Source organism: Schistocerca cancellata, chromosome 4, assembly GCF_023864275.1.
Source record: "Schistocerca cancellata isolate TAMUIC-IGC-003103 chromosome 4, iqSchCanc2.1, whole genome shotgun sequence".
Classification (NCBI taxonomy): domain Eukaryota; kingdom Metazoa; phylum Arthropoda; class Insecta; order Orthoptera; family Acrididae; genus Schistocerca; species Schistocerca cancellata.
The window spans coordinates 684,245,656-684,258,115 of record NC_064629.1 but is presented as its reverse complement, the minus strand read 5'-3'; the positions used below and the strand labels follow the sequence as shown (position 1 = coordinate 684,258,115).

At 41.1% G+C, this 12,460-nt stretch overlaps 1 protein-coding gene across 3 annotated transcripts in view; it reads left to right on the top strand.

Annotated features, from left to right (window-relative positions):
* LOC126183522 (C2 domain-containing protein 5) overlaps nucleotides 1–12,460 on the top strand; it is a 224,131-nt gene that overhangs the window by 194,584 nt on the left and 17,087 nt on the right. The window lies entirely within an intron of this gene.

Genomic DNA, 12,460 nt, shown 5'->3' with positions numbered 1-12,460 from the left:
GGGAGCTCAATAAACAGAGCTGAGTGATCTGAAATGCCCAAGTCTAAGCAGTATTTGTGCTTATTTCCACTGTCAAATTTGTAGTTAGTAATAATATTATCAATGCAGGTCACTGATCTGCTGTTTTCCCTAGTGCCTTCAGAAAAATTTAGCTTGAAACCAGATTTCTGAATTAAGTCACGAAATTTTGTGGAATCATTGCTTTCAACTAAGACATTTAAGTTGAAGTCTGCTGCTATAACAACTTTTTTTTTACTTTCTTTCTGGAGTTTTTCCAGGAGGCATTCGAATTTGGTTAAAAACACTTTTGTTACCGCACATCCAGGAATTCTGTAGATTGCTATAACCAGTGTATTCAGATCACTCAGTTCTACAGGGCAACTTTCAAACACGCTCTCTTCATTTAAATAATTAAAACTATCTCTTACTGTATAACTTATGGAAGAATTGACAAGAATGCAGGAGCCTCCACGAGATTTGCTTATTCTACAAAAGCTAGCAGCTACCTTAAAATTATTAATACTATTTAGTACTTTTATACTATCTTCTGTTAACCAGTGTTCATTTAGGCAGATTATTTTAATATTTACGGATTCTGAAAGCAGAATTTTTAGTTCGTCGATTTTTGAGAATTTACGATTTGGTAGTTCTGCCCCTAAGCCATTTATATTCCAGTGCATCAATAGATCATTTTTGCTTTTAGTTATTTTACGTGCATCCTTTGTTTGGTACCTAAACTTTTTATTTTCAGTTTGAATTTTTTCTTTGTCACCCCTATCACAATGAATTAGTTTCCCTTGCATCTTAGGACTTTACACAAGTCTATGAACATTTTACTAAGGTTCACAGAGCCTAATCTATTCAAGTGCAGGCCGTCTTTTCCCAGACACTTGTAGTTTAAGAATTTGTTTGGGTCAATGAATACTGCACCGAGTCTGTTGCACAGTTCCCTAATGCCGGTATTTATCCTGTTGATGTAAGTATCACTTACCGATCTTCGATGAATAATTCCACTAATTACCAGCCTGGATGTTGGGTATACCGTTTTCGCCGATCTAATCAGATTCCGTGTTTCATTCACGATTTCTTCCTCACTGTTTCTACGGATGGAGTTTGTGCCCACGTGGATTAAGACACCTCTGTAATCGTCGGTACTTAAAGTTTTGTTACCAGTTTCGCCCGTGTTTCTTTTCGTGGACAATACATTCTTAAAATGTTTGTTGAGTTGATGCGATCGGATTCCAGGTCGAACATCGACCTTGCAGTCTGGCACAATAACATTTTTTAATATATTTCACCTATTAACAGAAAATCATTTTTGTCATCTTCTTTAATTGTTTACAGAACTCCTTCAGAGATTTCTCTTACCAGTCAGGCAGCAGTTGTTTACAATGCTCTCCAAAACATGATTCTGTGGTTAAATTGTTTTATTATTTTGTATGATCAGGAGCCTTAAAAAATGACTATACATAATACAGGTTCTGTATGGTATCCCAGATCAAGTTCACTGCTTGAAAGTTTTCCTGCTCACAGCTATGAGGCAAATTAATTAAAGGTTGCAGTGATAAATTTCAGTGTTCTCTCCAGTGTACAGAGAAAGTTGGAAAAAAAAAGAAGAAGAAGAAGCAGGAAACAAGTCATTGACAAACAAATACTTACCTCAATAAATCAGCAATGTTGATGGTCATTGATCAAACTAGTACATCATTCTTGTTCACTACAGATTCCCTGGGGTGATTTTTTTAATTACTCTGTATTTGTACATGATTTTGGGAGTTTTACTTTCCAAATAGTCTTCTGACTACAAATTGGTCACTTTTCCTCTTTCCGCATCTTCATTGCAATTTCACAAATCAGCATGATTCTGGCTGTTCTCGATTGAGCTAAAACAGGTTTAACAAAACTGACTTTAACAGCAGCTGCCTTGAACTACAACTGCTATCCTCTTTGGCCTAACATTGGTCCTTATATTGAATCTTACAGTATGTGGTACTGACAGTAACATTATAATTAATATTGTACATAATTTACAGTGGAGATACATTTCTGCAAAATTGTTTATACGTGATAACAGGCTCAGCAGAAAATAAAAATATATCTAAATAAATTATTTTGTAAAACACAAAGCTTTTCTATTCTGAATTTCATAAGATGAATCTCATGGTAACTCCAATGGCAAAATATTCTTAAAAACCGTGTTTCAAGTCATGCTGATGGCTGGTAATGTGAAAACTGCTTACATTACGAACAGTTGATTATGCCATTCATAAGGCTGGAATAAAAATTCTACTAAAGTGTTTTCAATTGATATTGTTTCAGATGTCATTAAATGATGATTAGTGTAAGTTGAGAGTTAAGTCATGACCATAAATATATAACTGCATAGTAAAATTACAGTGTATTGTAATTATTGTAATCAGACATATAGTGAACTATAGAGCAAATTCCCTGTAGGCCTGCAGAATCAGTTGATTGGTATTGGTATAACTTTTGCTGAGTTTGACATAGAACTTGATTGTGCGCCATTGTTCAATCATGTGCTACATCACACATTGTGACACATCTTTGAGATGAGATTCACAATATCAGTGCTACTGATTAAATCACTGTTCTAAAGAGCCTGACTTCGGCCACTTTGTGGAGACAAGTGTCATCATTGCCCTCCCCCCAACCTAGCCCACGCAGCTTGAATGTGCTACAGCGTGCACACGCTTCTCAGCAGAATCATTTGCATTACTTCCTGGACACACAGGTGACTTGCTAATTTAATTTCAACTGCTTCCTTAATAACACTGTCGCTGGAAATGTATACCACAATCTTCATGTTGGTATATTGTATAGGATGGCCAGTGCCAAGACAATGTTCTGCAATAGCAGACTTGCTCGTCTGTTTTAAGTGTGTGTGACACTTATACGAAGTATGCTGTCCCTCCACAATCCCAATAGTCTGACCAATACGTGACATGCCACAAATGTGATAAATATGGTAGACACCCGCCTTACGCAAACCAAAATCATCCTGTGGGGAACCTAACGGGACCCTAATCTTAGATGGTAGTTGAAAAATACGTTTCACATCATATTTCCACAAAATACACCAGTCCTTTAGAAATGCTCCCTGTGAAATGCAAAAAGGCTATAGACTTTGGTGCTGCCTGAGTATTATCATCACTCATCCGGTGCACAGTCGGTTGATTGCATTACATGCATCGGATCTGTCTTTCATTATAACTATTCTGACAAAAAGTAACCTCAAGATGGACTAACTCAGCTCACAAACTTTATAGGTCTAAGATGAGTGGACCCTGTGAACTAAGGTACGAAGTACCCCTTGATGCTAAGGCAGATGGTGACAACTATCAGCCTGTAGATACAAGTCAGTGTGAGTAGGCTTCCTATAAATGGCAAGTCCCAATGTACCATCAACCTGTCTCCTCACCAACACATCAAGGATGGGAAGGCAGCCATCCTTTTCCACCTCCATCATGAAACAAATATTCAAGTGTGTTGAATTAGGTTGTGACAAAGTAGGTTGACTCCCACCATTCTACTTTGAGTACACTGCTGTATCAAATATTAAGGTCCATTTAAATTTTTTGTGAGCTTTCTTTTTAAAATTATGATGTTAAAATTCGTACATTAAGCACTTGTTAAGCAAGCTATCAAAATTGTAGAAACAAATTCCAGAACAAAACTGTATTATTCAGATGATTCAGTTTGTTGTTCTGGTTGCAATGAGATAATTAGTTTTGGCAGAAATGATGGCAGTAGTATAAAGTTTCATACATCTAGCCAAAGAGAAAATTTTATAAGCTAGTAGGTATATTTGGAAGGAAAAATGACTTTCAAATTAAAGAACTATTTTCCCTGTTTTCAGTCACCTATTAACATCAGACCAAACTTTATTAGTTTAAAAGATATTGATAATGAAAAGCTTCACCTGCTAAAAATTTCCAGTGCCAATCATAGCCATACCACTGTAAATTTGCAATAATTGTTGATATATGTTTGATCGCCAGATTTTTCTGAACCACTTGACACCAATTTTAATAAGCAAAAGTCTCCAATTAAAAATTACTAAATTTTGGTTGACTAAATTTTAATTTCTTAGACTTTCCTGGCGATTCGGTGTCATGTCATGGAATCAGGTGTACTACTGATGGTCTGTGTCTTCCACATCGTAACTCAGTGTCGCGCGGGGTAGCCGAGCGGTCTCAGGCATCTTGTCATGGTCGGTGCGGCTTCCCCCGTCGGAGGTTCGAGTCCGCTCTTGGGCATGGGTGTCTGTGTTGTTCTTAGTGTAAGTTAGTTTAAGTTAGATTAAGTAGTGTGTAAGCTTAGGGACCGATGACCGCAGCAGTTTGGTCCCATAAGACGTTACCACAAGTTTCCAAAATAACTTGGTATTTTTCTCGAGTATTTCCCGCAACTGGTTGACAATCTGATCGTGTCCCTTATTTATGCCTGGGCAGTGTCTGGTGTTCCCTACACCATTGGCACCTGCTGTGTCTGTTTCAGGCAGTGCTGTTCTGTCGTCTGTTCGTGCCCGTTTTTGCTGTTTTTCCCGGTGGCAGCCATGCCAAGGTGTTCTGTACTAGGTCTGCACACCCCAGGTGCGTTCCCAGCACTATCGGCATGCTGCGGATGTTTCTTATGCTGTTGGTGACCACTCTGGCATTCTATCATGCCCCTGTCATTCTCGAGGACTTGGTACACCTTTATGAGATGCACTTCCTTCCACATCAGGCCACAGCGGTTTCTCATGGTTGTGGCCACCATCTGGAGTTCTGTATCATGTCTGCTCCTAGGATGTGTGGTGCCTGAGGTTTTGGGTGGTGGTTGTTGTACCCTCTCTTGTGCATCAGTGCTACAGTTGTCTCCCGAGGAAGTAATCGTCACCTGGTGCTCCATAAGAGATTCGATTCCGTTAATTACGCCCCTGGTTGTCTGAGATTTTTTACCAGAGAAGGGAACTTTTTTCCATTGTTTCTGTAGTAATTCTAAAGCTGTATTCCACACTGTACTGAGGTTGTATCCTGCTTTCTGCTTGATCAGATTCTCTGATTTTGTCATAATGCATGGTGTGTTCAAGTTCCAGGCAATGTTCTGTCTGACTCAGACAGCTTGGCAGCAGAGTTAGAACGTCAACAGCAAGTGTTTATAGACAATGAGTACTCAAACAGGGACATCTGCGAAGTGCTGCATCCCAGCAGATGACCTGATATAATGGGAGAAGAACAAGAAGAAGAAACCAGGAGGATAGCCTTCCTACTGTGTGCAGGGCCTGTATCTGCTGATCAGCAGGATCCTGAAAAAATACAAAATCAAAAGTGTGTTCTGCCCGCCAAACAAGAACAAAGTGTTCCTTGGAATGGTCAGAGATGATATGGGGTTGTGGAAACCTGGTATCTACCATATACCATGTGAATTTGATATGTCTTACATGAGCAAAACCACCAGAACAGTTGAAATAAGATGTAAAGAATACCAAAGCCATTCCAGGCTATGACAGACCACTAAATCAGCAGTAACAGAACATTGCCTGGAATTTGAACATGCCATGCATTATGATAAACCCGGGATCCTGGCTGAGGCCCCCAAGTTTTGGAATAGTGTGGTTAGTGACTCTATTGAAATCAAGGTGGCAGAGAACCTGATCAACCAGGATACCAGATCAGTATGTCGTACAGAAAAAAGTTCCCTTCTCTGGGAACAAATCTCAGACAACCAGGGGTGTAATTAACGGGATCAAACCTCTTATGGAGCACTAGGTGGCCACTACCTCCTTGGGACACAACTATAGCACTCACGCACAAGAGAGGGAACGACATTAACCACCCGGAGCCTCAAGCGCTACATATTGTAGGAGCAGACACAGTGCAAAACTCCAGATGGTGCCCGCCGTCACGAGAGATTACTACGGCATGCCCAGACAGAATATGCAATTCCCACAGCAACCTGATTCAGCAGGAAGTGCATCTTGTACAGAACCCACAATGCCTGGAGAACGACGGAGCATGACAGAAAGCCAGAGTGGTCACCAACAGCATAAGAAACATCTGCAGCATGTTGGTAGTGTTGCAATGAGCCTGGTGGGTGCATATCTAGTATGGAATGCCTTGGCACAGCAGCCGCCAGGGGAAAACAGCAGAAATGGGCATGGATGGAAGACAGAACACCTGGAGATAAATAGCACTGATAAAAACAGTCACAGTGGGCACAGACAGTGTAGGGAACACCAGACAACCACCCAGGCATCAGTATGGGACATGGTCAGTTTTTCGACCATTCACAGAAAATACCTGATGAAGACACCGAATTATGATGTCGAAATATTGCATTGGGAAGATGCTGATCACCAGCAGTACACATGATTACATGAGATAACAACTAAATTTTAATATACAAGTTGGATCCCATGGTTATAAACACGGGATCCCACTGTGTCGGCATAAATTAGTACTGCATATGTTAATAGATGCTGCTCATGATAAATAACATTCAAACAAAATATAATGATGATCTCAATAGCCAATGAAATATTAACCTTTTGGACTATAGAATTTATCAACTATTATAAGTTAACCAAAATTGCATAATATTCTGGATCAAGTCTTTATAAGGGGAGCTCTCGCACGATTTTAGTCAGTCTGTTGTTAGTGTGCTCTTAGTTGTAGTTCATTCTGCTCTCAGTGTCCCTTCAGTCTGTTTTTGATCTGCTCTCAGTATTCGTTTAGTGCTGCTTCCATCTTCGGCAGCCAGGTTCATATATAGCCCAGCTTTGGAAACCATTTGTGTTTCCTCTCCATTCATTTAATTCAGGCTCAGAACATTTTTTATAGTTACGAACAGTAAATATCGAAATGTGTGTATTTTGGTTCAGCTGAATAATATTTGTGGCTATAGGGACAGTTCTGTAACTATATTACTTAAATGTGTGTGAAGCTTCATCTGTACTGTGTACAAGCAGCTTCTGGCTATTTATTTTAAGGATAGATTCTACAACAGCAATTTCAGGTGGTGGAGCAGTGAAACTGTGCAGATACTGAAGGCTTGTACCACAACAGGTCAAGGTGATCTAAAAAGTCATTAAATTCTCACTGCCATGAGGCCAAATGACAAAAGTATCATCTACATATCTGAAAAAACATTCAGATTTCAAATCCGCTTACACAAAGGCACATTACTTGAAGTCTTCCATAAAGAAATTGACAATAATAGGTAACAACAGGTGTACATTCGCAACTCCAGCTGTTTGTTCATAGTAATGGCCATTGAATAAAAAGTAAATGGAACTCAACACATGATGAAATAGGTTCATTAATTAAACACTAAACTTTACCTCAATTAAAGTCAGACAGAGGAACACAAGTGGAGAGAGACCACATCAAAACTTACTAGAATGTCAGAGTCATTCAAATGCATTCCCTTTAATCGACATAAGAAATCTACTGAGTTCTTAATATGATGCTCACACCAACCTACTAGTGGGCTCAACAGACTATTGCTGCACAATGTCAGAGCACATATAGTACTCTCAATTGGCCTAAGAGGAACCTCTATTTGGTGGACCTTTGGAAGGCCATATAACCTCAGGTAGCAGCACAGTAAGAATTAAGGCTCTTGATAGTCTACTGCAACAAGGAAATTTAGTTTTTGAAAAACTTAAGGTCAGGCTATTTGCTGTGAACCATTTGTGTACATTGTTAGTGACTGTCAGGCCTGTATCCTGCATTGTGAAGTTTGGGATCTTTATAAGAATAATTGTATCATCAGCAAACATCACTATTTTTACTATGTTATTAATTTTAGATTTATTAATTAATTTTAGATCATTAATATAGAGCAAGAAAATCAGTGACTCAAGGATTGAGCCCTGGGGGACTCCATTTTTTCCATTCCCTTGTCCGAGTTTATTTTTACACCTAACTCCATTAAGACAACTCTTTGCTTTCTGTTGTGTAAATATGATTTTAACCATGCCAAATGTTTGTCGTTGATGCCATATTGTGGAAGCTTTTTTAGCAACGTGTTATGGTCTAAGCAGTTAAAAGTCTTAGCTAGGTCACAAAATTTCACCACTGGATACCTTCTGAAATTAAGTTCCCCTAGAATTACATGTGTTATGCTAAATATAACTCTCTCCTTGTGGAGAATCCCTTACGAAAGCCAAACTGTGTATGTGTCAGTAAACCATTTTGTGTAGTGTGGCTATGAATCATTTCATACACTATTCTCTCAAATACATTTGAGAGCACTGGCAGCAGAGAGATGGGCTGATTGTAGGATATTACACTCTTATCTCTACATTTGTGGACTGGCATCACAATCGCATATTTTAGTCTCTCTGGAAATACCCCAGTCTTCATTGACTGAATACACAAATAACACAAAATGTTGCTTATTAAGTCTGTACATGATTTTAAAATTATACCTGTTACCGTGTCATAACCAGTGCACTGAGGGCTATCCAGTAGTTTCGCGATTTTTTCGAAGTTTTTAGAAGTTGTGCTTTTGAAATGAAGTGCTGCGATTGGTGTGATTCGCATCTGATTAAGTAGGTCTATGGCTTTTGTGGGAGATTTACTGATATGGTTACCTGTTTCTTCAGCCGCACTGAGAAAACATTTATTGATATCTGAGGTTATAACTTCGATTATTCTAGTCTGTATCATTATGAGACGATTGAGGTATCCCTGTGTGTTCTAATTTGATGTTCCTGTTTTTCTCAATTTTTATGATTTTTAATTTATTGCTTAAACTGCTATTTTTTTTTTTTTTTTTTTTTTCCTTGATGCATACGTTTAGTCACCCTGATTTCACATGTTAGAATTTTACTGTATTTCTTGTAACACAATTTCACTGTTGTACATGATATTTTAATGTCATTTTAATCTACGTTTGGTGGGTGAGGGGAGGGGGAAGCTGGTTTCAAAATGTTTGTGAAATAAGTCTGTTTGATATACTTCCTCCCACTTTTCCGAACCATTTCTAAAGAAGCTAGTAGATTCAGTATTGGTTGTTCTAACATGTTTAACTTGGGTGTGTGCATTTACTGTTTTTCTGCTGGCAAGTTTTAAGGATATCAAACTTCCTGGCAGATTAAAACTGTGTGCCCGACCGAGACTCGAACTCGGGACCTTTGCCTTTCACGGGCAAGTGCTCTACCATCTGAGCTACCGAAGCACGACTCACGCCCTGTACTCACAGCTTTACTTCTGCCAGTATCTCGTCTCCTACCTTCCAAACTTTACAGAAGCTCTCCTGCGAACCTTGCAGAACTAGCACTCCTGAAAGAAAGGATATAGCGGAGACATGGCTTAGCCACAGCCTTGGGGATGTTTCCAAAATGAGATTTTCTCTCTGCAGCGGAGTGTGCGCTGATATGAAACTTCCTGGCAGATTAAAACTGTGTGCCCGACCGAGACTCGAACTCGGGACCTTTGCCTTTCGTGGGCAAGTGCTCTACCAACTGAGCTACCGAAGCACGACTCACGCCCAGGAGATCTTCTGTAAAGTTTGGAAGGTAGGAGACGAGGTACTGGCAGAAGTAAAGCTGTGAGTACCGGGCGTGAGTCGTGCTTCGGTAGCTCAGTTGGTAGAGCACTTGCCCGCGAAAGGCAAATGTCCTGAGTTCGAGTCTCAGTCGGGCACACAGTTTTAATCTGCCAGGAAGTTTCATATCAGCGCACACTCCGCTGCAGAGTGAAAATCTCATTCTTTAAGGATATAATTTGACCACCATAATCAAACTGTTTATTACAGTCAGTATTTTTCCTTCAGGGTAACCTTTGGGGTCCATGTTTCATTGACTGTTTTATCAGTGGCCTACTGTAATGCTAGAAGAGTGAAACTATCTTCACATTAGTGTATGATGTTTTCTCAGCAGTGTTACAGATGTCATCCTGAACTTTGCAGTTATGGTTGTAACCTATTCCTAGCACCATGTATTATTATTATTATTATTATCATCATCATCATCATCATCATCATCATCATCATCTTGTTCATCAAGAGCCTTCCACGAGGTGTCTATATTACTTGTTACATTTCTGAGCATAGAACTTTGCCCAATAATACCAGTGACTTGACATTTCTTACCCATGACTTCCTGTGAAAACAGTGAAATGCCTCTGACATGACTGTCGGCTATACCAGCTAATCCTGACTATTCTGTGTATCTTCCTGAGGGACCATCACAGTACTAAGTCGTTCTGAATTGGTTTCTGGGAGTGATCATTATTTTTGGAACACTTTATAGTGCTGTTGTTCATTTTGTCACAGTGTTTTGGTAGTTTGTCAGCATGAGACAGTTTTGTTGGACCTTTGCCGCGCAGGATTAGCCGAGCAGTCTGAGGCGCTGCAGTCATGGACTGTGCGGCTGGTCCCGGCGGAGGTTCGATTCCTCCCTCGGGCTTGGGTGTGTGTGTTTGTCCTTAGGATAATTTAGGTTAAGTAGTGTGTAAGCTTAGGGACTGATGACCTTAGCAGTTAAGTCCCATAAGATTTCACACACATTTGAACCTTTTTTTTGTTGGACCTTTGTACTTATGTTTATCATATTTAAATTTCAGAACAAAGTTCTCATCATTCTTCACTGATAAATCCACTTTCTTACAGTGAAAATTAAGTCATGTTGCAGTGCCTGCAACTAATTCTGAATTTTATAGTTTTACAGCATTTTTTACAAAGCTCAGCTCCCAAAGCTAATATTTTGGAGTGATGCCATGTCCACTTTCTTCCTTTGTACACTTTATTTGTTACACATAGCATACAAATTTGCAATTAGTTAAGCCCAGTTGTACAAGATGGTATTACTGACACTAAATGACTTTTGTCTGGGTCCATAAAAAGACCTCAAAAAGGCACATGTTCTCCATGTTCGAAATGGCCAATACAAAATTTCTTTTGAACAATATTGACATGTGGGTATTCTTATGACCTTTGGTTAATGAATACACCAACACTTTTTCCTTGTCAGATAAGGTAATTCTAGATTCTGGATCCATATCTAAGAGATTTGATAATCAAAGTTGGTGCTTGTTTGATATCTGCATAGTAAGTAGCAAAACATTTGCAGAGTTCACCAGAATATTGTTTGAAACTCGAACTATAGCGAGAATGACGTCTTTCCAAACAGCTACAAGAACTTAAAAGAAAGAGCCTCAAAACATGTTATTGGCTTCTGCTTTTAACAAAGCCTTGAAGCAAGATTTCTCCTGAAAGGGCACTGTATTGATGATAAGATGGTTGTACTTACTCTTGATCACATGCACTATGCTCACTGTACAACAGCTAGTGACAACCAGGGGTATCCATCTCTTGGGGTTGAATATGCCAAGCAAGGAAATACACTCCTGGAAATGGAAAAAAGAACACATTGACACCGGTGTGTCAGACCCACCATACTTGCTCCGGACACTGCGAGAGGGCTGTACAAGCAATGATCACACGCACGGCACAGCGGACACACCATTAACCGCGGTGTTGGCCGTCGAATGGCGCTAGCTGCGCAGCATTTGTGCACCGCCGCCGTCAGTGTCAGCCAGTTTGCCGTGGCATACGGAGCTCCATCGCAGTCTTTAACACTGGTAGCATGCCGCGACAGCGTGGACGTGAACCGTATGTGCAGTTGACGGACTTTGAGCGAGGGCGTATAGTGGGCATGCGGGAGGCCGGGTGGACGTACCGCCGAATCGCTCAACACGTGGGGTGTGAGGTCTCCACAGTACATCGATGTTGTCGCCAGTGGTCGGCGGAAGGTGCACGTGCCCGTCGACCTGGGACCGGACCGCAGCGACGCACGGATGCACGCCAAGACCGTAGGGTCCTACGCAGTGCCGTAGGGGACCGCACCGCCACTTCCCAGCAAATTAGGGACACTGTTGCTCCTGGGGTATCGGCGAGGACCATTCGCAACCGTCTCCATGAAGCTGGGCTATGGTCCCGCACACCGTTAGGCCGTCTTCCGCTCACGCCCCAACATCGTGCAGCCCGCCTCCAGCGGTGTCGCGACAGGCGTGAATGGAGGGACGAATGGAGACGTGTCGTCTTCAGCGATGAGAGTCGCTTCTGCCTTGGTGCCAATGATGGTCGTATGCGTGTTTGGCGCCGTGCAGGTGAGCGCCACAATCAGGACTGCATATGACCGAGGCACACAGGGCCAACACCCGGCTTCATGGTGTGGGGAGCGATCTCCTACAATGGCCGTACACCACTGGTGATCGTCGAGGGGACACTGAATAGTGCACGGTACATCCAAACCGTCATCGAACCCATCGTTCTACCATTCCTAGACCGGCAAGGGAACTTGCTGTTCCAACTGGACAATGTACGTCCGCATGTATCCCGTGCCACCCAACGTGCTCTAGAAGGTGTAAGTCAACTACCCTGGCCAGCAAGATCTCCGGATCTGTCCCCCATTGAGCATGTTTGGGACTGGATGAAGCGTCGTCTCACG